Genomic DNA, 16907 nt, shown 5'->3' on the forward strand with positions numbered 1-16907 from the left:
GCCCACCCTCCTGGGTGAGTGGGCACAGCCAACTCGCTGAGGGGCTACTGGGAGGGCGGCGATGGTATGGGGGGTTGCATCTGTACCTGCAGCTGGGGTGGTCCCATCAGAGGAGGTATCAGAGTCTGTGTGGTCCCCTCCAGTCTGCGCCGTGGTGCTCCCCTTGCCCTCCGTCCCACTGGTTCCCTCGGTCCTGTGGGATGCAGCTCCCTCTGTCGCCAGTGCATCTGTTCCTTTGCCAGATGATGCTAATGCACTTAAGGAGAGGATGACAAAACAAGAAAGGGGGGAGAGAGACAAAGGATGCACTGAGTCAATGACTGCACCAATACCACTGTTAGCATACGCAGCACCCTCCCACACAGGGAACAGGCTTACGCACTATGCATTGCACTACTTGTGATATGGCTAGTCACCAAGGCATGAGGAGAAGCACACACCGCCAACTGCAGCACACCTGGGTCCCACGCAGCCCTGCCTAGAAGTGAATACTAACAGCCTGTTACACGTTTTTGTCATGCAACCCTTACCCTTCATCGGACCTACGCTGCTATGTCTGGCCTGGCCTTAGGGGCACCCACTAACACCCAACCACCACCCGGATACCACCCCACCAGCCATAAGTTGTAACTATACCCACTGTACTCACCCCCTTGTGGCTTCTGTGATGCCCTCAAGCACCCATCCACCTCAGGGTAGGCCACCGCCAGTATAAGGGCCATCAGGGGGGTCAAGGTCCGATGGGCACCCCTTCCTCGTTGGGAGGCCATCCCCAGCTGGGCCTCCGCGGTCTTCCCTGCCCAGCGTCTCAGGTCCCCCACCGTTTGCAACAGTGAGTGCTCCGCCTGCAATAGACCCCCAGGGTCAGCACCTCCTTGGCGATGGCACACCATAATCCCTTCTTTTGATGGGCGCTGACCTGCAGAGGTAATACATACAGGAAAACTCCTTTAAACAAACAGTCCAGTTTGTCACACACATGGCCCACCATACCCATCCCATCACCATGGCAAAACACATAGGCCCGCTCACAACATGTACACCTGTCAGAGTACCTTGATTTGATTTCCTCAGGAGCAGAAGCTATATCCTCAGACCCAACCCAGACTACTCGCAATGAATTAGAATCTCCGTATTGAGCACCCTGGAAGGGGAAAGGGGAAGGGGATTCAGAGAGACTGCCTCAGAGATGATGTTTCATCAAATACTCATCTGCCACCTCACACCTTATTTGACTGGATACCGGCACCTGAAAAATCACATTCGCAATTAGGGACACACTATTATCTGTTACTATACTTTCTTATTCATTAACATTTAATTATTCTGTTGAATTGATATATAGTTTTTCTTAAGTTCATTATTGTATATTGGTAACTAAATAATTTGGTTTGTTGTTTAATTGTCTTTATATTTTTTTAATGTTTTTAATAATTCATTCCTGTCATAAACTCTTTAGAGCACTCAAAAAAAATTCTGTATTTGCTCTCCATGAATTATTATTATCTGCAGTTAACCCGTTATGTTTGAAAATACATGTGACGTTTAGTTTTCTTCACAAGAACATTTACCTCAAAAGGCGCGCTCTCTCTGCACATCTGGACTCCTGTCAGACCACAGTTGAAGTGCGAAGCTCCCAAGTGCTGCACGCGTATCCTAGCAACTAAACGGAATGCAACACTAGAACTAGAACTTAACCTTCCGGCTTCTCGTCGGCCATCTTGGATTCCTTTCTTTGGCCTTTTATTTGTAACAAACGCAGCACAACTCGGCAAACCTTCTTTCAACTAGGATGTCTCTGTCTCCACTGTGGATACTTCTTTGCCTGCATTCTTATTGCTCTTCTTAGACTTTTCACGGTTACAGCATGGCAGGTTTGAGGGGTCATGACAACACCGCCAAGAGTAAATCCACCCCCCCTTAACCAATGCCTTCGCACACAACTACATGCATTCATGCCACATGCACAGTGTACTCACATGTTGGTCCGGAGGCTCATACATCAGTCCGTACTGGGGTAGGACCCCATCCACCAGTCGCTCCAACTCCTCAGAAGTGAAGGCTGGGGCCCTTTCCCCGGTCACATGGGCCATGGTAGGTTCCAGACACAGGTCACAGCAGCACATGCAGTGTAGGTCTTCTCCTGTGGAAGGTCAGGAAACAAATGAGGATTGAGAAATAAAATGGCGGTCACATGCGGAGAAGTGTATACCGTCACCGCCTGCGTACATCCCCATTGGCCACTGTACCCCAGAGAGCCTAATATTATCCAATGAATAATTGCAAAGCGGTTCACGACCGCCTACTGCTACGGCGCACAACGTCGGCGTAATTACCTCACTTCCGCCTGTCCCTCCACACAGGACAGGAGGTTGCCGTTCAAGAGGTGGGGACAGGCCTATCGATAATTGCTGTGTCACAGGATAAAAAGCAGATACTTTTAAATTCCACTGTCCTAAAACATGATTGTACGATGTGGACTGCTGTTGTGGTATAGTTGTTCAAATTATGGCAGCCTACTCGCTCTTGTGTCCTTTAGATACCTACCGCTGCAGATGAATAGGAGATGTATACATACCCCGTGTACAGACACCTGGTGGACTTAGCTACACAGGAGGACAGGCACATAATACTCACCTATAGACTGAACAGGGCCGCAATCACAGAGCTGTGTGCCCAGTTGGAGCCTGACCTGATATCAGCTATCCGTCATCCCACTGGGTTCCCCCCTCTTGTGCAAGTTCTATCAGTGCTCCATTTCCTGGCAACTGGTTCTTTTTACAAGTGACAGTGGGCTTGGCAGCAAGAATGTCACAGCTAATGTTCTCAATAGTGCTGGCAAGAGTCTTGTCCGCCCTGATAAAACACATGTGCAGCTACATTGCTTTCCCCCAAGTGGAAGATTTGGCCACTGTGAAGGCCGGGTTTTATGCAATGGGACATATCCCCGATATAATTGGGGCGATTGACGGTACACATATTGTGTTTGTCCCCGCCCGGCAAAATGAGCAGGTGTACAGGAATCATAAGAGTTTCCACTCCATGAATGTGCAGATGGTGTGCCTGACGGAACAGTACATCTCCCACGTCAATGCTAAGTATCCTGGGTAGGTGCATGATGCTTTGTCCTGAGGAATAGCACCATCCCAAATGTGATGGCCCAACTACAGAGGCACAGGGTGTGGCTTACAGGTGAGCCTTGGTCCCGACCCAGTGTGTGTTGGTGTATGCCTATGCTGTTGGCCAAGCAGAATAGTGTGTGGCTAACTGTTATCCCTCAATATTTTTAGGTAACTCTGGTTACCCAAACCTATCATGGCTGCTGACCCCTGTGAGGAATGCCAGGACAAGGGTAGAAGGACGTTATAATGAGGCACATGGGTGAACCAGAAGGATAACTGGGAGAACCTTTGGCCTCCTGAAGGGCAGGTTCAGGTGCCTCCATCTGACAGGTGGATCCCTGTGATACTCACCCAAGAAGGCCTGCCAGATAGTAGTGGCATGCTGCATGTTGCCCAACCAGGCCCTCAGACGCCATGCACCTTTTCTGCAGGAGGAGGAGACTGGAGATGCCGCTGTGGCAGCTATGGCCCTTGATGACAGTGAGGATGCGGAGGCAGAGGATGAAGATGTGGACAAAAGAGCATGAGTGATCCGTCAGTACTTCCAGTGACACAAAGGTGAGACAGTGCAACTTCACATTTCTATGACTATTGTTGTTGGATTCTGTGTGGTAATTGGCATGCTGGCATTACCCACTTGTTTTCCCTACTTACTGTTACCTATGGATTGTCAATTTACAGATGTTGGTGATATGACAACAATGTCCTGATGTGATCACAACAGCCAGCAACAGGTCATTCATTCTATGCTCTCTCTGTGTACAGTTCATTTGCAATGGATGTAGCTGTTTCAATTAATACCAATTTGCAATACATGAAATACTAGTAGTCGAAGTTTGTCCAAGGGTGTTTATTGTAGTACTAAGATATTGAGGGGAAGGTGCAATGGAATGGGGTGATGATGGAGGAAAGTCCAGGGTATTGTTCCAGTCTGTTTGTAGCACAGGTGCAGTGGCCAAGGAGGACATAGGAAGGGGAGCAATAGCAGTTAAAGGTGGACAAGGTCACAGAGTGGGACACAAGGGGAACAATCATGGGGGGTCTCATTTCCTGGCAGTGGTCTTGGCAATTGTCTCTGGCTTCTGTCTGGGATGCAGAGAACGTTTGCGGGGTGGTTCACCTTCTGCAAGGGGGAGGGATTCTGGTGGCCTATGGGTCTTGTGGCGGGGCCTCCTGCCCACTAGCGGCAGCGGAAGTGGAGGGCTGGTCGATGGACTGGCTAGTGGTAGGGGCCTGCTGGTGTGCTGTTACCTCCCTCATGATGTTGGCCATGTCTGCTAGCACCCCTTCTATGGAGATCAGGGTGTTGTTAATGGCCTGCACGTCCTCCCTGATCCCCTGATACTGTCCCTCGTGCAGCCGCCTGTTCTCCTGCACGTTGTCATGGATCTGGCCCATTGTGTCCTGGGAATGTTTGTAGGCTCCCAGGATCTCGTAGAGCCTCCTGGAGGATCGATTCCATGGTCCTGTCCTCCCCTGGTGCCCACAGTCCTCCCAGTGTCCTCGTTGGCCTATGCCTCTGTCCCCTGAACAGTGTGCTCTCAGCCACTGACCCGGGCCCCTGATTTTCTTGGCTGTGAGATGTGGACTGGGGTCCCTGTACAGGTGGGCAAACTGCTGATTGACGTGTCCTGGGGACGGAGGTGTGTGTATGCTAGGTGGGTGCTGTGGTATTGGGTCCTGATGGGGGAGGCCCCTGTTGTGGTAAGTGAGTGGGCTTGGGTGACTGACTGTCCAGTGGTCCCTGATGGGCAAGGTAGGCCATCCAGATCCTGAAGTCCAGAGTTACTATCATCACTGGGGGCCTCTTCTGTTGGGGGACTGGATAGTGGTGGCACATCCTTTCCACTGACATTGGCTGGGGTACCTGCGGGGATGTAAATGATGTATTATGCTCCATGTGTATGACATGTGTACTTCCGTAGCTTCCCCTCTATGGTTGGTGTTACCCTGCCAGCTTTTGCTTGTGTATGGTGATGTATTGTGGGATTGTTAGTTTCCCTATGCTGTGCATTCTTTAGTGATGGGTGTCCATGCAGGGCTGCAAGGGGTGTCCATGCATTGGTATGGCATTCAGGGCTTGGCACTGGGATTAGTGGGATGTGTGGGATGTAGTGGATTGATGGGAGTGGGGCTGAGGGTGTGAGAAGGCATACAGGTATTAGGGGTGATAAGTAGTAAATGTTGACTTACCAGTGTCCAGTCTTCTGGCAACTCCAGCAAGTCCCTCAGGATGCAGTATTGCCAGTACCTGCTCCTCCCATGGTGTGAGATGTGGGGGAGGAGGCTGGGGTCCACCGCCAGTCCTCTGTATGGCGAGCTGGTGTCTTGCCTCTATAGAACGTACCTTCCCCCGTAGGTCGTTCCACCTCTTCCTGATGTCGACCCTTGGTCTTGGGTGCTTTCCCCATGATTCTCGGCCGTAGCTCCATCTTCCTTGCAATGGAAATCTGCTGTACCTGTGCTCCAAAGAGCTGTGGCTCTACCTTGACAATTTCCTCCACCATGACCCTTAACTCCTCCTCAGTGAAACGGGGTGCCTTTGTGGTGCCATGGGTGTTGGTCGATGTGTGTTGGTAAGGGTGTGTTGGGTAATGTGGTGGGGTGTGTGATGTGGAGTGCGTGAGGGGTGTTTTGGTGTAAGTGGTGTGTATGTCTAGTTGTTTCTATGCTCTTCTTCTCAGTCTCCTGGCGGCAATTGTTGTTTGTAAGGGGTTGTAGGTAATGTGGGTGGGTGTTTTATAGTGGTGTGGGTGTGTGGGTGTGGTGTGTGTATGAGTGTCAGGTGTGTGTCTTTAGTATTGGCCAATGTGGTGTTGTTTTGTCTGTGGGTGTCCATTCTGAGTGCGGCGGTATGTACTGCCAATGGTGTACCCCCGTTTAATGTCCGCTGTGGTGATTCGTGGGTCATAATGTGGTAGGCGTTGTTTTGATGGCGTAACGGTATGGGTTTTGGGACCGCCACTTTTGCACTGACCTTTGGTCTAGCGGATTTGAGTATGTTGCAGATTTCTGTCGGTTGGTGTGTGTGTGTGTCATAATATGGTGAACGAATATCCGCCACCGCGGTGGTAAGTTTGCAGCGGTCAGCGTGGTAGTAAGCGGGATTTACTGTCAATGTCATAATGAGGGTATTAATCTTGGAACTGTCCCTAGTTATTTCCTGTGAATGTACACACCTGCTCAACAGATTGAGAATACATGTTTTTATCTTGTACACATGGTACTGAATCCAGAATAGACTATTTGTTGACCCATGTCACTGTTCTTTCCAGAACTGTCAGCAGCTCAATTAGGGACTGTAATGCAGCTGATTACTCTTTGGTCAACTTGCAACTGAATTTGGATCTACTGACCTTAAAGGGCAGAACCTGGAGAATGGAACATCTTGCAATTCCCTGAGGAGAAAAAAACCTTTTAGCCCTTGAAAGACTATTTTGATCTTAATTTAGGATCTGTCTCTTCATCACAAGTCCTTCGGAAGGCTGGAAAATCCTATGTGAGAGGCCTACTAATGAATGACTCCTCTGCGAGCCATAAACAGTATCAGGGACATTTCACAGAGTTGGAAGCAGAAATATCTTGAATGTACCCACTATACAAATCTGATGCCTTGGATACACACTTTCGACTCTAAACACGAAAGAAATGTGAACTTAACTCACTGCTTACCCATCTTGCAGAGAAGATTCTACAACAACTTGAAGAGCACCATTACAAACATGGAGAAAATGCTGGGAGACTTTTTGCTCTTCATTTGAAACAAGGAGAATCTAAGTCTACAACACTGGCACTATACAATGCCCACCTTGATCTACTTACTTGTCTGAATGATATCACCAAGCTTTTTTCCACCTATTACTCCACACTGTACACAACAGAAGTCCCATAAAAGGATCACTTGGAAAACTCATTAAAGCACCTTTGGAAGGTGGCAAATACTATAAAATTACTTCTAAATATACAGTCCAGCTCCTGGAAAAGATATTTCAAGAACCGTGATAAGAAAAAGACCAGCAACAGGAATTGAATAGGACATTCATATCCCTTATCCCTAAATAGGGCAGATACCCTTTGCACTGAGGAAACTACTGGCTAACCTCCCTTATCAACTGCAACATCCAAATTCTGGAAAAAGTACTGGCCAGGGCGTAAAAAAGTGTATCTTGATCTTAGTGCACAAACCTCAGATGGGATTCATTCCAGCTGATCATCATACAACCACATGCAGAATCTTCTATATCTGCTTTGGAAAGCCCGAAACAATGTGGATGTGATGGTGGCCCTCTCCCTCTGTGCTGAAAAGGCATTTGATACCGGGGAATGGAGTTACCTCCTTCAAATGATGTCCAAAATGTGGATTGGTCTGAATGTATTTGAATGACGCAGTGGTTATACAGGTCACCAACAGCTCTGGTCAACTGTTATGGCTTTATTTCCCATACACAGTCATAGGTTGCTGCATGAGACAGGGTTGCTCTCACCCCCTACTCTTTTAACTGCTCTAGAGCGTCAATGACCACAATATGCTGATCAGATAAGAAACAAGGTATTGTCACTCCAGCTTCTCAAAATAATGCTCCAGACCAGTGGTTTCCAAACTTTTTAATGCTGCGCCCCCCCCCCCCCCGGTTGAAAAATAAAAATCATTGTGCCCCCCCTTCGGAATTTTTCACAATTATTTTATAAAGATGGCAATGTTTAAATATGTCTAGACCAATTTAAACACTGCTGTTAAGTACTGTTACTTTAAAAAAAATGCAATAACATGCTTTTGCTTAAAACAAAGGCCTGTTATCTGTATAATGCTTCTTTTGGCTAGAGTCTGTTGCCCCCCTGGGACCACTTGAGGCCCCCTAGGGGGGCCCGCCCCCCAGTTTGAAGACCTCTGCTCTAGACAGATCACATACATCTCACCATTACATTACCAGAAAGTTCATTACCTGTGTTGATGTCTATCATCTCTGCCTACTCAGAGTTCTCCATCTATAAAATGAATTGGACGAAAGTGAAGCCCTACCTGTGACTATTCATATCACCATATAAAGTGGCATTGATATGCATCCATTCATCTGGTTGCCTGATAAGATGAAGACCTTGGGGATGATGATCAGCACCAACTTCCAAATGATGATTAAAGTACATTTGGCAAAGCTGAATGCACAAATGCAGAGAGAGTTTGCAAAGTGGAGCAAATTGCAACTATCAACGTGAGCCTAAATCCAGATTATAAAAATGGGGGTGGATTCAAGACATAACTACATTTTTATCATGCTACCACTACCCAGTCCCTTCATCACAGCTCTGTTGAAAAGACTCAAGGCCTGATTGAGATCTTGGTGGATGAGTTACTTCGTCACAACAGTGGTGTATATCCCATCCGCACAAATATCCCATGAGGTTTATATTTCGGGTGATGGGATATCTGTCACCGTTGTGATGAGGTAACTCATCTGCCAAGATCTCAATCAGGACCTAAGTCATTCAACAGTACATAAGACAGGATGATTAACCGAGAACAGCCATGCCTAAGCTCTATGCAACTACCGCCTTGAGCAGAGTTCGACTCCTGAAACTAGAAACATATCACAAGGCAAAACATCTTTCCCAACTGGATTACCATTGTGCCAAACACGTGGAATGCCCAAACTGGGTGGGTATTGAAAACCAACTACAACACGGGGCACAAGGATCACAAGAACATAATTCAATATCAGAAGGGAGAGATCACCCCACCAGGTGAGGTCCAGCCAGAAATGTACTGTGGCAATAGTTCCCTTAAGCACAACGGCTCTGTAAATCTCCAATCACGTCAGGCCAGACTATGGAAATGACACTACTGCATGATACGCTAGATATAGAGGGATTGAACAATCACCAAAATCGATTACTAAACTCAGTTCTTTCTGTCACGACACTGGATATCCATAGTACCATCAAAGTCACAAGAATGGGCAGAACCCATAAGGACAATGGATGTTTTTGAACATACAAGCTATAAACGTAATGAGCAGCTACAGATGAATGATGCCGTTTGGGGCCTATAATGTAGACACTCCGAAATTCACCACTAGATCTTACCCTTCAGGCTAAGTTGATGGAAAAATGATCCATTGGTAGCATCATACTACCATTGAATTTTCTCATATGCTTCTGCCCATCATAATATCGATTGATTTCACATACACACCTGTTAGAAATTGGGTTTTTGGTTGGCAGTCAGGTTACCCCCTGTCCAAGCAAAAGCCCTCACTCTAGTCAGGGTAAGTCACACACAATCCAAGATTATCCTGTGCCCACCCTCTGGTAGCTTGGCACGAGCAGTCAGGCTTAACTTAGAAGGCAATGTGTAAAGTATTTGTGCAATAAATCATACAATACCACCATATAGCACCACACAAATACACCACACAGTGTTTAGAAAAATATAGAATATTTATCAGGATAATTGTAGGTCAAAACGAATAAAGTTGCAATGTGAATTTGTAGAGATATCACTGAAAAGTGATCCAAAGGGCCTGATTCTAATGACCGCACCGCGGTCAAAAGACCGCGGCGGCCATTTAGACATTTCCTCTGGGCCGGCGGGCGCTCTCCAAAAGAGCGCCCGCCGGCCCAGAGGAAATGCCCCTGCAACGAGGACGCCGGCTCAGAATTGAGCCGGCGGAGTTGCAGGGGTGCGACGGGTGCAGTTTGCACCAGTCGCGTATTTCAGTGTCTGCTTAGCAGACACTGAAATACTTTGCGGGGCCCTCTTACGGGGGCCCCTGCCGTGCCCATGCCATTGGCATGGGCACGGCAGCGGCCCCCAGGGGCCCCGCGGCACCCCCTACCGCAATCCTGTTCCTGGCGGGCGAACCGCCAGGAACAGGATGGCGGTAGGGGGTGTCAGAATCCCCCATGGCGGCGCAGCTTGCTGCGCCGCCATGGGGGATTCAAAGGGCAGCGGTAAACCGGCGGGAGACCGCCGGTTTGCCTCTTCTGACCGCGGCCGAAGCGCCGGGGTCAGAATGCCCTGCGGGGCACCGCCGGCCTGTCGGCGGTGCTCCCGCCGACCCTGGCCCCGGCGGTCTTAGACCGCCGGGGTCAGAATGACCCCCAAAGTGTCTTAAGTCTTTAAAAAGCAAACAAAGTCTCTTTCAAGCACAAAGTACCTGGTTTGGAGTGGAAAATCTCCTCAGAGGGCCACAGAAGAAGAGATACGTGGAAAAAGGGTGTGTGCGTCGATTTCTGCCCAGCACACACAGATTTGCGTCGTTATTTTTCACGCGGGGAAGTCGTGCGTCATTTTCCGGCACGCGGACAGTCTCTTTCTGTGGATCGCGGGGATTACCAGATGTCCCGGGTCTGTGCGGGGATTTTCCTGCTTGTTTTCCGGCTGCGCGTAGTTCTGCGGGGCTGTGCGTCGTAATTTACGATCTCACGGCAGGCGTCGCGTCGATTTCTCCTCTGGAGGTCGGGCGGCGTTGTCCTTGCGAAGCCGTGCGTCGAAGTTCCGGTCTTCCCAAAGGCGTTGCGTCGATCAGCGTCGGTTTGCGGCGTTTTTCTCGCCGCGGAACAAGCTGTGCGTCGAAAATTTCGGCGCACGGAGCGTCCGAGTGAAAAAGAGAAGTCTTTTTGGTCCTGAGACTTCAGGGAACAGGAGGCAAGCTCTATCCAAGCCCTTGGAGAGCACTTTCACAGCCAGACAAGAGTTCAGCAAGGCAGCAGGCCAACAGCAAGGCAGCAGTCCTTTGTAGAACGCAGACAGGTGAGTCCTTTGAGCAGCCAGGCAGTTCTTCTTGGCAGGATGTAGTTTCTGGTTTAGGTTTCTTCTCCAGCAAGTGTCTGATGAGGTAGGGCAGAGGCCCTGTTTTATACCCAAATGTGCCTTTGAAGTGGGGGAGACTTCAAAGAGTGGCTAAGAAGTGCACCAGGTCCCCTTTCAGTTCAATCCTGTCTGCCAGGGTCCCAGTAGGGGGTGTGGCAGTCCTTTGTGTGAGGGCAGGCCCTCCACCCTCCCAGCCCAGGAAGACCCATTCAAAATGCAGATGTATGCAAGTGAGGCTGAGTACCCTGTGTTTGGGGTGTGTCTGAGTGAATGCACAAGGAGCTGTCAACTAAGCCCAGCCAGACGTGGATTGTAAGGCACAGAAAGATTTAAGTGCAAAGAAATGCTCACTTTCTAAAAGTGGCATTTCTAGAATAGTAATATTAAATCCAACTTCACCAGTCAGCAGGATTTTATATTACCATTCTGGCCATACTAAATATGACCTTCCTACTCCTTTCAGATCAGCAGCTACCACTTCAATACTGTATGAGGGCAGCCCCAATGTTAGCCTATGAAGGGAGCAGGCCTCACAGTAGTGCAAAAACGAATTTAGGAGTTTTACACTACCAGGACATGTAAACTACACAGGTACATGTCCTGCCTTTCACCCACACAGCACCCTGCTCTAGGGGTTACCTAGGGCACACATTAGAGGTGACTTATATGTGGAGAAAGGGGAGGTTTAGGCTTGGCAAGTACTTTTAAATGCCAAGTCGAGGTGACAGTGAAACTGCACACACAGGCCTTGCAATGGCAGGCCTGAGACAAGGAAAAGGGGTGGCACAACCAGTGCTGCAGGCCCACTAGTAGCATTTAATCTACCGGCCCTATGCACATAGAGAGCACATTACTAGGGACTTATAAGTAAATTAATAGTCCAATCAGGTATGATTCAAGGTTACCATGTTTTTAAGGGAGAGAGCATATGCACTTTAGCACTGGTTAGCAGTGGTAAAGTGCGCAGAGTCTAAAAGCCAGCAAAAACAGTGTCCAAAAAGTGGAGGGAGGCAGGCAAAAAATTAGGGGTGACCACCCTAAGGCTGTCAGGTCTAACAACACCTTTCTTGGTTTGCCAATGGAGACATTCACTCATCCACACACGCAAACACCCACAGATTCATGTTTTCTGTCACAGAAAGGTCATGCACGAATGATTAATGTTATCAAAGCTGGAAACTGTGTTTAGAGTTTGGTGTGGACATTGCCCACAATATAAATGACAAAACGTGAGTCTGTCAATGACAACCAACATACCTGAGATCCCTTCACTACCATCCACAGACCCTCATCATCACTGCCTACCTATAATGGATTTGGTATGCAGGAGTGATATCGCACAGAGTGCAAAAACTAAGCACATGCCCAATTGGAAAGCTGCAATTTCACACTGTGAAGTTGAGACCCCTGCATTCCAGGGAGTGCAGACACGATGCTCTGCTGAGATGGTGACTGCTAAACCTCACATGTAGGCTGAGGAGAGCACAGCAGAGTTACCTGCATGCTTGGAACCCCAGAGGAGATTTAGAAAGAAAACATTCAGAGTGGTGCTGACAATGGGCACCTGGAATTTGCTGGTTGGCACGGTGTGCGTGCTGAGTATTTGCTTGCAGTGGTGACAGGAGAGTTGTGCTCAGAGGTGGTTTCTGCTGCAATCCTAGAGTGGACCTGAAAAGGGCCATAATGCAGCAACGTGTTCAAAATATATGAGTGGTGATGTTCGGGATGCATCTTGGGGGCTGTGACAATGTTGGTGTCCAGAGTGGAGGCCTGAGGAATTGGATTTGTGAAGTCGTCATTAACTAACCTTTGCATGGGCCATGAGAGCATGATGTGTGTTCTGCTTGCTGTGACTGGCTGCAACACACATTGCACTGATGCCACCACTGAGGGGACCCAAGGTCAGGCAGCAAGGTGGGATTCATCACTGTCCCCATTACTCCAACTTGTGCATAGACAGACTCACTAGGGAGGGACAGAGTAACAGGGCACATCTGTCATTGAGTTTATGGAGCCATTCAGTTATTGGATATATTTTTTGAGAGTGACTTTGACACTGGGTAGTGGGTAGAGTGAGAAGAAGGTCTCATCCCCTCATCTCTTAGGCCCTGTATCTGCCATAGCTTGTAAAAGGCACTATGTAAATGTAAATTTTATACAAAAAACAACAGGAGAGTACCCCTACTGTGCTTGTTGATCTTCCACGCCAGTCCATGGGGTGCACCCTATGGTTTCAAAAAGACTCTTACCCACTGGGATTCCAAGAGGCATGCCTATCATAGAGTCCTCTTTCAGATACCTAGTGTATCTTGACAGGCTCAGGCTTGGCAACCAAAGAAGCTTTTTGGTTATTGGATGTGATTTTAAATTTAAAATAGCCCAGAGTGTCCTGAGAGTTAGTTTTATTTTCAAAGGGCATGCTGACGGAGTTAAAAACCAGGTTGGGATACACTAAGGCAATTGGTGTCCTTTATATCCCTGTGCCAAATTGTTTCAGCAATCATACCAATGCCTCACTGGGCTAGGTGGCTTTCATCAGGACCTCACAAGTATCCTATTTGTGTGCATTCAATTGTGACACTTCTATTCACCATACTCATATATAGGGACCCTTTTATAATAAATGTAAGCCCCTGGACACTGTAGATTATTTAAAATCTAGGATCCCCCTAAATAGCCAAAGACCACACTTGGCTATCAAGGTTGAGCCCGTTCAGATACACTAGGTATCTGGATGAGGAGTCTATGATGAAGTCTATTGTTATCTTTAATATGAGTATCTGATTTTATATTCTCCGATATTTACCTTTGTGACAGTTTGTTACTTAAATAGGAGTTGTTAAACAGTGATTACTATTGTGATTATTATTGGTGAGATACAGGCCTAGACGTACATTAAGCTTACTAAACTGTGGAAGTTAATGTATAGTTTTGATACAAAAGATATAGATGTGGGTCTTGCATCTTCTTCCCCTACTTCGACGATTTCTGCTCTGTTATAATTGTTGTACATTAATACTGAAAGGCATATTGCGTATTTGTTCATCCATTGGTCTGAGAATATTCCAAATGAATGGACAGATGAACAGACATAAAGCTGACAAGATTCCTTGTAGATTTGAGTTTGGTTTGGGATGTAGGTGTGCTATTCTCAAGGAGATCATTGTATTAAAATCCCCTATGTTTATGTGTTTGACATTTCTCTCCTGTGAATATTAACATTTTGGCTGAAGTTAGGTGGCAGATAGAGAAGGGGATTATGGAGTTGTAAGACTAACTGACTTTTACAGGTTCCATGGCTCTTATTACATTTTGTTTAGCAGTAATGAAGTTGAGTATAAATCCATGGATGTGTGTGGGGTTTGTGCAGTATTATGTCAGATTCTTAGCTGAATAGTGCACGTTTAGCAACAGCAAGGTTAGAGAAATGATTCAATTTAATACTGATGTCTCTGAGGGAGCTCAAGCTGGAGTGTGAGAAAAGCCCTCTTCTTGATCATCCCCATTTTTTGTGGAGTGATGTTGCTGTTTTTTTAATCTTTACAATGGGCACTGCTTACCAGGCTCCAGTGTTTGCACTCTGACCCATAAAACCTTGCAGAATTGGCTAACTCCTAATTGTCATATTTGAATTTTTCAATAAGACTTGCACATGGTGCAGGAAAATATACCAATAGCATGGAAAGTGAAATTCCACGTGTGGACTTAGCAGACGTTGTGCCATTTACTCATCTGACAAAGAAAATAGGGCTTTAGGTCTACCTGTGCAGCCTGACTTTTGTGGCTTTTCAAAGTGAACCCCAATTTTAAATATTTAATAAGTCCCCCTAACTAGGCCTTGTAGCCTACAATCTAGGATGACTTTTATTTAAAAGTGGTGCTTGTAGGGACATGGCCTGATGGATATGGAGTGAGCCGTGCACTGTCTCAGCTCCTGTGGGCCTTTAACACCATTCTAACACACTGGGACTTACCTGCAGTGACTCTCCCTGCCAGGACAGCTCCCCAGCAGTCTTTTGCAGACGGTTGAGGACCTGGACTCCTGACACGTGGCGATTCAGGAGTGGTGCTGAGCTACAGCGTTGAAAGGAGCTTCATTGGTCTGCCATCTTGAGTGTGTGGCACGGACACAGTGCCGATGCCGGCCTCCCTTGAGGCCGTGAAAAATAGCTGGTGTCATCCTGGGGCACTTGCCAAACCCTGCGCTGCCCCAAATTGGCCACCTCCTCCTGCCATGAACTCCACCGGCCTCCCGGTGGGTGGCTTTGGCCTTCTGCTGACCTGCATTGCGACCTGAGACTTGACATCCTGGCTTTGGCTCCTCTAACGTTTTGCCTCTGTTTCCAAGGTTGTTGATGTGTGATGGACTCTGTTTTTACTGGTTTTGTTACGCTGGGATCTTCACCCCTGCTATTCAGTGCTAAAGTGCAAGTGCTCCTATGTAAAATATATGTGTGATTGGAGTTTAATAATTGGCAAATTTGATTTACTGGTAAGTCTCTAGTACAGTGCACTAGAGGTGCCCAGGGCCTGTAAATCAAATGCTACTAGTGGGCCTGCAGCACTGGTTGTGCCACCCACATAAGTAGCTCTGTAAACATGGCTCAGACCTGCCACTGCAGTGTCTGTGAGTGCAGTTTTAACTGCCAATTCGACTTAGCAAGTATACCCACTTGCCAGGCCTAAACTTTCCCTTTTCTTACATGTAAGAAACCCCTAAGGTAGGCCCAAGGTAGCCCCATGGGCAGGGTGCAGTGTATGTTTAAGGTAGGACATATACTAACGTGTTTTATATGTGCTGACAGTGTAATACTTCCAAATTCGGTTTTCACTGTAGCAAGGCCTATCTCTCTCACAGGTTAACATGGGGGCTGCCCTTAAATATGATTAAAGCGTAGATTCCCTTTGGGAGCAGATAGACATGTGGAGTTTAGGGTCTCTGAACTCACAATTTAAAAATAAATTTTTAGTGAAGTTGGTTTTGAGAATGTGTGTTTGAAAATGCCACTTTTAAAAAGTAGGAATTTTCTTGCTTAAACCATTCTGTGACTCTGACTGTTTGTGGATTCCATGTCTAGGTTAGTTTGAGAGTTGGGCTGTTTGCACGTGTCTCTAGACAGTGACACAAAGGCCCATATTTATACTTTTTGACGCAAACCAGCGCCGGCGCTGGTTTGCATCAAAAAATTTACCACCGGCTAACACCATTCCTACGCACCATGCGGGCGCCTTATTTAAGAATTGAAGTTAGCCGGCGGGCTGGTCAAAGTAAAAAGAAAATGGCTCAAACCAGGCAGCGCCAGCGTAGGGGAAAATGGGGGTTGAGCGTCAAAAAATGGTGCAAGTCAGGTTTGAGTAAAAAATCATGGCTCAAACCAGACTTACGCCATTTTTTGACGCACAACCCCCATTAAAATGACTCCTGTCTTAGCAGAGACTTCTGTCCCCTGGGCATGGCCATTCGGCACAGTGGCATGTAGGGGGGCAGAAATTAGGCCCCCCTATGCCACTTAAAAAAATAAAAAAATAATACTTATCTCAACTTACCTGTACTTACCTGGGATGGGTCCCCCCATCCACGGGTGTCCTCCTGGGATGGGCGAGGGTGGCAGGCCACCTCTGGACTCCTTTGATGGTCTGAGACCATGGAAGTGAGCCCACAGGTCCCTTAACTCCTGCCCTCACCCAGGCGTTAAAAAATGGCGCACATCAGGCTGTGCGCCGTTTTTTAAGGCCCACTCCCTCGCGTGCGTCAAAATGACGCAGGAGTATAAATAAGGCGCACATGCCTTAAAGTCATTTTTTGGACGGGAACGCCTACCTTGCATGTCATTAATGCAAGGTGGTTTCCCGCATCCCAAAAATGATGCACACAGAGGTTTTTTTGCCGTCCGTGGGGTCGGGCATCATAGTTTAAATATGGGGCAAGGTTTGCGCCGAATGTGCATCAAAATATTTGACGCACATTTGGCGCG

Source organism: Pleurodeles waltl, chromosome 11 (assembly GCF_031143425.1).
Source record: "Pleurodeles waltl isolate 20211129_DDA chromosome 11, aPleWal1.hap1.20221129, whole genome shotgun sequence".
In the NCBI taxonomy this organism is placed as follows: Eukaryota; Metazoa; Chordata; class Amphibia; order Caudata; family Salamandridae; genus Pleurodeles; species Pleurodeles waltl.